This window comes from Amphiura filiformis, chromosome 13 (assembly GCF_039555335.1).
Source record: "Amphiura filiformis chromosome 13, Afil_fr2py, whole genome shotgun sequence".
NCBI classification, from domain to species: Eukaryota; Metazoa; Echinodermata; class Ophiuroidea; order Amphilepidida; family Amphiuridae; genus Amphiura; species Amphiura filiformis.
The window spans coordinates 37,861,744-37,874,067 of record NC_092640.1 but is presented as its reverse complement, the minus strand read 5'-3'; the positions used below and the strand labels follow the sequence as shown (position 1 = coordinate 37,874,067).

At 37.6% G+C, this 12,324-nt stretch overlaps 1 protein-coding gene across 1 annotated transcript in view; it reads left to right on the top strand.

Annotated features, from left to right (window-relative positions):
- The first annotated feature begins 6,448 nt into the window (after window positions 1–6,448).
- LOC140168302 (kinesin-like protein KIF9) overlaps window positions 6,449–12,324 on the top strand; it is a 59,566-nt gene continuing 53,690 nt past the window's right edge. The window contains exon 1 of the mRNA XM_072191656.1: window positions 6,449–6,581. The gene's annotated coding sequence lies outside the window, so the exon portion shown is untranslated. The remainder of the gene's footprint in view (window positions 6,582–12,324) is intronic.

Below are 12,324 nucleotides of genomic sequence, written 5' to 3'. Positions count from 1 at the left end.
GGTATGTGTACCATTGTTCACGAAATGACACAAAGACCTGCTTTTTGTTAACCAGCATTCTTCATAATGAGCAACATAATGATTGTTGACTTAACACAGTTTGGAAATAATTTCTTCATATTTTTGGTGTTATCTGTCGTTTACATATCCTTCCTAAAACACAAAAGTGCGACCCTCTCCAAACATCTAAATTAGCTAAAAATTTAGGACATGTTACAAAACTTTATTTTCTAGAACCTATTTAGAATAATTTAAATGTAGCTTTTACCGTTTTTTTGTGGCATCCTTCAGAAGTGAGCGGTCCGATACCAATATTTTCGGTCAAATCTCCATTCAATTAACACGGGGAGTTGGCTAGCTATGCCTTGCCCTCACTCATATTTTACAAAAGTGCGACCATTTCTGAGCATCTAACCTAGCTGTAATTTTAGGTCATGTTAGAGAAATATATTTGCTAGAAGTTTTGGAGAATAAATAAAATATTGGCTGGTTATTTTTCACACAGTGATGTTAACTAGGCAAGTGTCCATTCTCCCAACATACATCATTTGTTGAGGTCACACGTCAATGGTGAGAGCACTGTGTATTGTGTATAGGAAAACGGACAGTAACTGCAGTATGACCCCAAAACTCGGTCAGTGGAGCTCCGCTCGTACATGTCAATAGCGTCATGACGATTGGATTAGTCGTCCGTAGCGAACAATTCGGTCGCTCATTGGATCAATATTATCAGGTGGTAATAAATTTGCATTGGACAATAGATTCTATGTAATGGTAGTACTGCATATCGGTTTAATCTTCAATAAGCGGGTTTATGGCTGGAAAGGTCACGGTGAATATGCCGTTGACGACACTGCACTGTGGTAGGCTTACTATCAAAATGTTTCACGCTCCAACAAGGAATAATTTCAGTCTGTGTGGGCGAAGTATGGCGGGTTCAACCCGATTTAGGGGGGGGGAAAAAATAAAAAAAATTCAGCCCGCGATACTGGGGCTTACCCCCCCTCTCACACACACAGGGGCCTTAATTATCAACTCATTTCAAGTTGCTCTGCATTTTCCCCTAGGGTTCAAAACAAAGATGGCAATTTTCAACTTTAGAAAATCAAATACCATGTTTACGACTAGCTGGTTAGCAATATATCTGCATGGTTAACTTATTGACGAATCCAACGGCAAGTCATGGTCAGGATTTGGTCGGCCATTATTGGGTCCCCGCACGCAGCACCAAACTGGTATTGTAGCACTGCCCAATTGGGTGGATTAAAGCTGATTAAAACCGCTTAAAATTCGATGTTAGATTCTTTTGTGTTGTAAACTGTCATCATTCTTTTGTCTTCGTGTAACACGGGTGATGCAGTTTAAAATAACCCTCCAAGGCCGCATCATTTCACATTTTAGGTGAGATGGACCCGACGGGGAATATGATATCCCGCCTCCCCAACTTGCCAAAGATCTCTAACTTTTGGCACTAATCATAAAGCCCGATTTTCTCAAGCTCCTAATTTTATGCTCAAAAGTCATTGTGCATTTGAACAAATTGTGAGAAAACCATTAAAGAAAATGCATGTATCTTTGACAGCTTTTTTCACACTTTTTCAAAAGTACAAAGATTTTGGGTGTAAAATCTTAGGATAAGCAGGAGACAAGTAGCCTAAGTGGGGGCTATCTACTCTCTAAATGTGAAAGAGTGAAAAATCACTCAAAAAGAGTGAAATCTCACTCTTTCAAAGAGCCATCTGAGTGACAACTCTTTTAGAGTGAAGCTCACTCTCAAGAAAGAGTGAAAAAATTCACTCCGGAAAAGAGTGAATCAGAAAAGGGCATTTATTTATTTATTTATTCATTTAGACTGTTCAATGGTGAGTACACTTAGGTGTAGGACATAACACTTGGCAAATACCATGTTTACGGTCACAGTCTGGAGAAGCGTGATGCGGCGTAACCTACATAAGCTTACATATGCGTAGGCCTACATGTAAACCGGCACTGGGCCGGTAACAAACTGCTCACATATCGACTTAAGCTTACTGCCGCCGTTGTCTCCAGACCAAGTGTATACTTGCTACGAGTTATGACATACACATAAATGTAATCAATATTGAGTATGCTGTCTATTTCTTCATCAAATCCGCTTTCTTTTCGCCATTCATTCACACACTGTTCGCCATTTTGTTACACAAGTTCAACAAACATCGGCTGATTTTCGGCGTTTCTGATTGGCTGACAGTTCACTCCAAGAAAGAGTGAGATTTTGCGCCACTTTTGAGCGAGTGAGGCTCACTCGAAATCGCGAGTGAAATTATGTGTACTGTTTTCACTCTTTTAGAGCTAAAACCCACTCTTTTAGAGCTAACTTAAATTCACTCTGAAATTCAGAGTGGTTTTTCACTCTTTTACATTTAGAGAGTAAAAGTATCAAAACCTTTATTTTTGAGATGTGTGGGGAGTTCAGGGTCCCATTATCGATCGTACCACACACCTTAAGTTTAGAAAATAATGTGCATGGTGGACAAGAAGTTAAGACAAATATTAGGAAGTCAGTCACCTAAGAACACAGGGGGATGTGCCCCCTCAGAAGTGAGAAACTTTTGCAAAATGAAGGCCCAATTGAAACCATTTTAATGGACTATTTTGCTACTATTATAATTGTGTACAATTTGAGTTTGAAAAAGCCGAAAATTGGTGAAATGAAGCTATTAAAGCAATAATGTGTGATTTGCATAAAGAATAGATTCCTATTTAAATGTTTGTTTTCACTGATCACAGTATCCCTTTTAATTTCGAGCCAAACAAATGAGGTATAACGAAGAAAATTGCGATTTCATTTCCAGCGCCTACTACGCTCGCCGATCATAACATGTAATACTACACGGAGCATCGCGCTCGACGTACATATATATACACATAAGAGCAGACAGAGCTCATAAGCAGACATCCACGGGAGATGTTAGCAAGCAGTCGATCGATGAACTCTGAATAAAACCGGGTCGACCCGGTTTTAATTATAAAAAGTTAAATTTTACTGTTATTAAAGCACTTCAGGGTTAGTCTTTTACGTGGTATTTTAGTACACCACTGGGCATTATAATAATTATGCAAAAAGTAGAAATCCGAGTAAAATTGGGGGCGTAGCTGCCGCCAAGCGATCACACATTATGGCTTTAAAGCCATTCGTGGACAAGTTCTCACTATTAATAACTGTATAAAAGTTACTGTAAACATTAATGTCCAAAGCAGAAAAAAGGGCAAAAGCATGGGGTGTCTGAGGTCGAGGGGGGATGTGCCCTCCTCAGAAGTGAGAAACTTTTGCAAACTGAAGGCCCAATTGAAGCCATTTTGTGGACCATTCTGGCACTATAATTGTGTACAATTTTAGTTTGAAAAATCCGAAAATGGGTTAAGGGGTGGGCTATGAACGTTTGGATAGTATTTATTGTGGGACATTAGGGCACATATACAGACATATCGAATTGCATTCTGATTACGAAGAATGTCCTTCTGATATCAAATAATTTTAATTTTTTGAAATTCGCAATGTAATACACTCGACTCATAGAAATGACTTGTTCGCCTTGTTGGCGCAATTCTTTCATTATTCAAAACTTTGTTACTTAATTCACGTAATTGGATCATTTTCTGCACAATTAGCAGTATTCAAATATTTATTTTTGTAATCAGTGCAAAATTTTGTATACTATAGCACACCTCTAGAAAATTATGCTAACCTAGTTTCATTTTCTGAGTTGTAACAACTCAATAAAGTAAGTGCAAATGAGTGCGACGAACATAATGATATCGAGTCAGCGTTACTCAAAACTGAAGGCGTTGGCCTTACTCGGGACGTTGATGCAACGACTTACATCAACTTACTGAGTAATGCCAACGAATAATTTCTATAGTATGAGTGCACTCATCATAGAAATGACTTGTTCGCCTTGTTGGCGCAATTTAAAAGGAGTAAGTTTGGACAACTCAAAAAATAGTGTAAAAGTTGCCAAAACAAAATTCATTTTAGTTATCCGAACTTAATAAATGCTGAAAAAGCTCAAAAAGTTCCGTCAACTATATAATCAACTTTGTTGGCATTACTTAAAAAGTTGATGTAAGTCGTTGCGTCAACTTTTTAAGTAATGCCAACTTCTGAATTCAAGTTCAGGGAACTTAGAAAAATAAACAAGGTTCAAAGAACCAATTAGTTGAGTTATTGTAACTCAACATGTAAGTTGATGTAACTCGTTCATATTAAGTTACTGGTACTTATTGTTTTGAGTTATTCCAATTTGGTACTTTGTTACTTAATTCACGTAATTGGATCATTTTCTGCACAATTAGCAGTATTCAAATATTTATTTTTGTAATCAGTGCAAAATTTTGTATACTATAGCACACCTCTAGAAAATTATGCTAACCTATATAGGCTAGTTTCATTTTCTGAGTTGTAACAACTCAATAAAGTAAGTGCAAATGAGTGCGACCAACAAAATGATATCGAGTCAGCGTTAATCAAAATTGTACGCGTTGGCATTACTCGGAAAGTTGACGCAACGACTTACATCAACTTAAGGTCCGTTCATACTACCACCACATTTGCGATGCGTTGCTTTGCGATGCCGATATATCGATCACTTTTTGCCGCAACTCAACGCAACTTGTTGCATTTCCGAGTAAAATGTATTTAACTTCATTGCGATATCGCAATGCAGTAGTTTGCAGTGTGGCAAGGCACCGCATCGCAAATGCGGTGGTAGTAGGCTACTATGAACGGACCTTTACTGAGTAATGCCAACGAACATTTTCTACAGGGGCGATTCGATATGTGTACATCCATATCAATGCACTTGTCGGCTGCTACGGTGTCTCATTTCACATAGGCCTAATAACTATAGGAATAAATACCAGACTCATCTCAAGTGGAGGTCACTTCATATCATCCCCAAGTCACATGGTTTAGGGACAGAGAACATTCTTTATCCATGTGACGTGGTGATTATTGGAAGTGACCCCCAATTGAGATGAGCCTGGTATTTATTCCGAAGTATTATGTGAAATGAGACACATGTAGCAGCCGACAAGTGCATCCGCGTTTTGATATGGATGTACACATATCTGATGTGCTCTCATCATGGGGCACAAAAAATACTGTCGAAACGCTCAATAAACGCTCATTCCAGATCCTTTAAATGAACTTAATGAAGGCCCAAATTGAAGCCATTCGTGAATAAGTTTTCATTATTATTGTATAAATGATTGCTTTTAGTGTTGAGTCCAAAGCAGAAGCGAAAAGGGGAATTTGTTTATCCATAGGCCTACACACCACACTGTGCATTAACGTTAACACAGGGGAGTTGGAAAATTTTGTAAAAAGAAGGTCCAATTGAAGCCACTTCGTGCATCATTTTTACACTTTCTTCAAGCATATTAAGGGTCTAGAATAGAGATTTGATTATTTATTTTCACCCAGACATGTTAAACACAGCACATTATGGGTTAAAAGTTTTGAAAAGACAAAACTTTTCTTTTGTAAGCATGGCAAGGGAGAGAGACCAGCTCTATGTTGGCCCTATTATAGCCTTTTCGTGTAGAGACCTGCACAGCTAGCTCTTATAGGGCTTAAATGAAACATGATCAATAAACATGATACAAGGAAATGAAGCTTGGGATAAAAGGGATTTAATCTAATCTAATTTTAAAGCTGGTCTCTTAAAAGGGCATTTCATGATCCACAGCCTCATCCCCCCACTTTTCACTACTATGATTTTGTTAAAGAGCGCTAACAAATTGATATGCCGCACCTAAACAATGGTGGGTATACCGACTTAAAAAAAAGGGGTTGAGCTCCCCCCTCCCCCTGTATACTGAAGTCTTTCTCTTAGAGTGCCCGCCCCCCCTCCCCCAACTCAACCCAAAATTGGCAACCATGAGAGTTACAAAAAAGCGCGGAAAAGGGGGTAATTTTTTTTACCAGTATAGCAAGGACCGCGAAATCGGCAAAATACCGTAGGGGGTATTGGACGGTCCGCGAAATTTGACTGTGAAATCAGCAACATTGGGGGTATTTAATTTGCACTGTCCGCGAAATTTGGATAAAAAGGGTACTTGAGAAAATCTAGTAATTTTTTGGCAATATTTAGTGTCATTGCAAATTTGAAATTCTAGTCATTTAAAATGGGTGTTGGAAATTCTAGTCATTGAAAACAACAAAAAAGAGGTTGTGTTTGGCCAAATTTTGTCCTCGATTGTGTATGTAAAGTGGGGTAAATTTGATGAAAAATCATTGCAAAAGACTAAAGAGGGCGTTTGAATACTTTGAAAGATTTGGTAACTCTCATGGTTGCCACTTTGTGTTGAGTTGGGGGCCGGGCCTCTGTGGTGCTACATGTATGTCAATCGGTCCAGGCCCACAAAACGACTGGCAGGCTAAACTAGACTGCTAATCTGGCTCTGCACATGCGCAGAAAACTTGACAACCGGTCGTAACAACAAACTGGAGTAAAGTTATTTCCGTGTTTATTTATTTACTGCGGGAATTCTAACACAATTTCACGTACAAAGTACATAATTAACGTTTAATTTTATAGGTAAGAATATTATTTACATATATGTTTTCATTTGAAAAAACTGAAGTAGTATAAAACAGTTTTTGTCAAGATGGTAAAAGGTATGTCTGCGTGAATCTGCTGCAGATAGACGAATTCGACACCTTTGCATGGTTGGCTTTCAAGGGTACATACCACAAAATAGCTTTCCATAGACTTTACGTGCAAAATAGGGGTCACGTTTTAGGCTATAAGTCGGGCGATCTTTTCTTTTAGACCAACCGCCGTTATGGCGATCTTTTCTTTTAGACCACCCGAGTTATATAAGGTTAAAATTACAAATTTACCAAATTAAACTTTCGCGACAAGGTTAAACATGTTCTTAGCTATACAAACATACCTTTTATTTCGTCGAACAAGCTTTATTTTGTTCCAAAATCCACGTTTTATCGCAATTTTGACGTAAAAGAGCTGAATACAAAACCGGTGATGCAAACTCCAAAACTTTTCACAGCGTAACTGCAGCGCTTGATGTACGCTTCGTTTTTGACGGTGATTTACGCTCGCGTATCAAGCATTTCAAGCGCGTTTGACAGTATTTTACTGCATGACGCAATTTTGCATTTATTCAAGATGGCGAATTTCTCGAAAAACACGATGTATTTTTCTTTAATAAAATCCCTCATTTTGCACATTCTTTGCCACTTTTCACTCATCTGATCATCTTTTTATGTGACGGAAGTGATGCTGATTGTATGAAGGTATGTTTTTTGTTTTTCCGATAATTTTTAAATTGTTTTTCGAGACAAAAACTTCTTTGCAGAATAGCTGTTTTCACTTGTTTTCAAAAAGTTGTTTTAACCTTGTTTTTTACCCCATAATTTCCCTCATTAATCGAAGCCCTGCCCTCCTTCCAATACATTAAACCTTGACTTCAAAGTGTTTGGCAACTGTTTAACCTTGATGCAAAAGTAAACCTTGATGCAAAAGTAATAATTTAGTCCCTATATAGCGAGGGTGGTCTAAACGAAAAGATCGCCCGAGTTATATAAGGTTAAAATTACAATTTACCAAATTAAACTTTCACAACAAGGTTAAACATGTTCTTAGCTATTCTGTCGGTCCGTGTCACGTCACTTCCGGTTGATGATGTTCGAGTGAAAACAAGTCACTGATTCGATTTTTGTTGATGATTTCTGTCATTGGTGTTATGTAAATTTCGATCGCAAATAGTCAGTGGAATCAAAGAACCGTCTCTAAGTCTTCAGAGTGAAAGAAACTTACTTGATTTACCGTTTATATAACTGACAAACTTAAAATTAAATTCCATGGTCGAGTGTCGTTTTTTCCGAAATTGAATGCCACTCCAGCAACATCGCTATGTAGCCTCCTTCACAGCCGGTTTCTGTTGTTCACAACAAAGCGTGAGCCACATGCAGTTTGGGCCCGAGACTAGAGATAGCCCGGATGTCCGACCGACAGAATACAAACATACCTTTTATTTCGTCGAACAAGCTTTATCGCAATTTTTGACGTAAAAGAGCTGAATACAAAACCGGTGATGCAAACTCCAAAACACGAGCAAAGCACGAGCGCTTGACGTACGCCCGTTTTGACGGTGATTTACGCTCGCGTATCAAGCAATTTTAAGCGCGTTTGACAGTATTTTACTGCATGACGCAATTTTGTATTTATTCAAGATGGCGAACTTCTCTATAAACACGATGTATTTTTCTTTTAAAAAATCCCTTATTTCACACGTTCTTTGCCACTTTTCACTCATCTAATCATCTTTTTATGTGACGGAAGTGATGCTGATTGTATGAAGGTATGTTTTTTGCTTTTCTGATCATTTTTAAATTGTTCTTTGAGACAAAAACTTCTTTGCAGAATAGCTGTTTTCAAAAAGTTGTTTTAACCTTGTTTTTTACCCCATAATTTCCCTCATTTATCGAAGTCCTGCCCTCCTTCCAATACATTAAACCTTGACCTCAAAGTGTTTGGCAACTGTTTAACCTTGATGCAAAAGTAAACCTTGATGCAAAAGTAATAATTTAGTCCCTATATAGCGAGGGTGGTCTAAAGGAAAAGATCGCCATAAGTCGAGTTACGTCTTACTTTGAAATATATATTTGATATCATCTTAATCAGAACACAATTCTGCATAACATTAACATTATGATTATCTGAAAATGACACCAGTCCAAATTTTTATTATTTTAGGTCTACTTTTTGAGAAAAATAGCGCTATAAAAAAAGGCCCGATTTTCCTGTGTTTATTATGTCCGACTGCTAACTGCGTTTTGACCTTGTGTGTTCATGCGCTCATCATCGTAAACATCACTCAAATTTTCGCGTTTTCTGTTCAAATTAGACTAGAGATCACATGAATTCACAAGTTCTAGCAAAACACGATTTGCAACACTAAAAGTGTTAATATTGTACCGATTTTGCACAATTTTTATGCACAAGTTGGGACTATAGCTAGGCATGATAAACTGTTGCCGGAAACTGCTTCACAGGCGGATTTAGTGGTATGAACCCTCAATCATTGCAACTAAGGCTAAGCCTAAAGGTCCGTTCATATTGCTTTGCAATGCGGTGCGTTGCTGTAGGGGAGATTGGGGTTAGTTGGAACGCGGGGTAAGTTGAAACATTGTATTTTTTTCTGACACAAAAAATTAATTTGGTAAAATACTGGCACCTAGTAATAGGTATTAGTAAGGGTCATCCACCAAATTAGCAACAGCACTGATACCCCACCAGTGTTGGCTTGGGAAATTAATATCTGTTTTTTGACTTACTGACTAATTTTTATGCCCCTCAGAAAAGATGCGTTATCTCCATGTTGTTTAAAGATTCAGGGGATTATTTTTTGAGTATCATAAGCACTAGTAGTAAGTCCCAGAATAATGTTAAATAAAAGTTTTATTGTATTTCTTATTTTGTGTAATGAACTTTGAAATGTAAAAATAGGCATCGGGGTTAGTTGAAACTTTTGAGGTGGGGTTAGTTGAAACGGGAAAATCGCATAGAAAGATATGGTTAAAAATTTGACTTTTTAAAAATTTGTAACATGTTTACCATTTCTTCAATATTGCTTTAATATGGTTAAAAAAAGCAATAATACAAGCAAAAAATGCACACAGAAAGTACATTTTATAATATTTTAGGCTTCTCATATTTTGGTCCATGGTGACACTCGTCACCTTGTGTCCAAAGTATTGACCAAGACTCCCACATATTTAATTATTCATTTTTCACACTGATTGTATGTTAAAGGGTGCCTTCAAGGAAGTATAACCCTAACAACACAATAATAATTATTTTGAAATTTTTACAAGCCGTGTTTCAACTAACCTCACCCTATGTTTCAACTTACCCCAGGGGTGGGGTTAGTTGAAACACTTTTTTCAAATTTTCAAATTGGATTATATGAATAATCATAAGCAGGTCCAATAAAGTTTAAGGCTGTATTTGTAGCATGTATGTATATGTTTATACTGATATGGTTAGTGTTTCTTGAAAGTAATCGGTTTGCGTTAAAAAGACGATTTTGTGAAAAATGTTTCAACTAACCCCAATCTCCCCTACTGCAAACTACTGCACTGCGATATCGCAATGAAGTTAAATACATTTTAACTTGGAAATGGGACAAGTTGCGTTGAGTTGCGGCAAAAAGTAATCGGCGATCTTTTCTTTTAGACCATTTTCAAGCGTGTTTAACCGGTTTTTACTGCGCGACGCAATTCTGCATTGATTCAAGATGGCGAATTTCTCAAAAAACATGCTGTATTTTTCTGAGAAAATTCCCTCATTTCACGAACTCTTTCAAAGTCTTTGCCATTTTCCACTCATCTAATCATGTTTTCATGTGACGGAAGTGATGCTGATTTTATGAAGGTATGGTTTTTACATTTCCGAATATTTTTGAGACAAAACCTTTCTAGCAGAATAACTGTTTTCACTTCTTTTCAAAAAGTTGTTTTAACCTTGTTTTTTACCCCATAATTTCCCTCATTTATCGAAGCCCTGCCCTCCTTCACTCCAAAGTATTTGGCAACTGTTTAACCTTGATGCAAAGGTAAACCTTGATGCAAAAGTAATATTTTTGTCCCTACAAATGTATATAGCGAGGGCGGTCTAAAGGAAAAGATCGCCAAGTAATCGATATATCGGCATCGCAAAGCAACGCATCGCAACTGCGGTGGTAGTATGAACGGACCTTAAGGGGCTGTGCAATAATTAAGAGCACTACTATGAGAAATACTACCATTACAAGATAAAACAGAAGAGGCTCTCCATACATGATACAGTGAACAATAAGTCCCCCCCCCCCTCCAAAAAAAGATTGTTTGCTTGTCCTCCACATCTTTTACAGAATTGGGTCGGTCGGTCGATCGGGATTTTCTTTTTAAATATTTTTTAGACATGACTATCTTACTATAAATAGGCGAATGTTGTATGGGTGTTAGTATGTATGTGTGCATGTATGAAGATCAAAAGGCTCCGTCAGTTTGGATCCAAATGTCGCCAAAATTTATACGGGAAATCGAGGAATATACGGGAAATGGACTGGACTTTATTTGGTTGAAAAAAGTGAGTTTTTCGTGCAAATATATAGCGGCCATTTGTTTACGCTTTTACGGGCTATGCCAACCAACGTGTCCACCAAGGTCTTAGCCAGCCATACGTCTGTCCGTCTTTAAGACGGGCTAATCTAATTTTAGACGGGTATATTTAATGGATTTTACAGATGTGATAGCTCTAAAACAGATGATTTTAAGGGTATATGAACTTGGGACTAATTCAAAGTGACATGTAAACTCCAAATCAGGATATATTTGAACCCAGTGACCCTTCCATGCGTATAGACAAGTTGTTTTATATTTGAGGGTCAAATTTTGGTGTAGATTGCTAAAATTGGACGGGTGGTTTCTAATTTCTGGCTAAGACTCTGGTGTCCACGTACATGTATCTAGCAGAAAGATTAGCGCGCTGTCGTGCACGTCTGTGTACATGTACACGCCGCCCGCCACTTGACTCGCACGCACGGGTGCGCATAGCCAACTTGCGTACAGGGTTTTGGGCGATCCTGACTTTTAGACCACCCGAGCTATATAAGCCTAAGGTAAAAATTGCAAATTTATCATATTAAACTTTCGTTAAACATCTTTTCATGTTAAACATGTTTTCGACTGTACAAACATACGGTCTTTTATTCCATCGAACAAGCTTTATTTTGTTCCAAAATTCACATTTTACAGCTATTTTTGACGTAAAAGAGCTGGTAACAAAACCGGTGATGCCAACTCCGAAGTTTTCGCGTAGCACAAGCGCTTGATGTACGCTCGTTTTGATGGTAATTTGCGCTAGCGTATCATGCATTTTCAAGATTAGTAATATTAGTTAGGTCACTGTAGGCCTATTTTTAAAGATTTTTTAGATAATTTTTACGATGAAAAAATTGATGTTTTAGGCTTCTTTTCAAAAATTGGTTTTAGCTTGTTAAAAAACAGGTAAAAAAATAGTTTTTAGCTTGTTGGATATTTTTGTTTTTAATAGTTTAAAGCTTGACTCCTTAGATGAAACTTTCAGTTTATGCTTGTTAGAATATTAAACTTGATGAAATAGTAATATTTGAGCTCTTTATAGCGCGAGTGGTCTAAAAGTCAGGATCGCCGGGTTTTGGTTTATGGTATATGGGATGGGATAACGGGATTAGGCCTACGAAGACTATAAATATCATAAGGGTACGGGAGGAAGAAAGCAAAAATAATAAAGA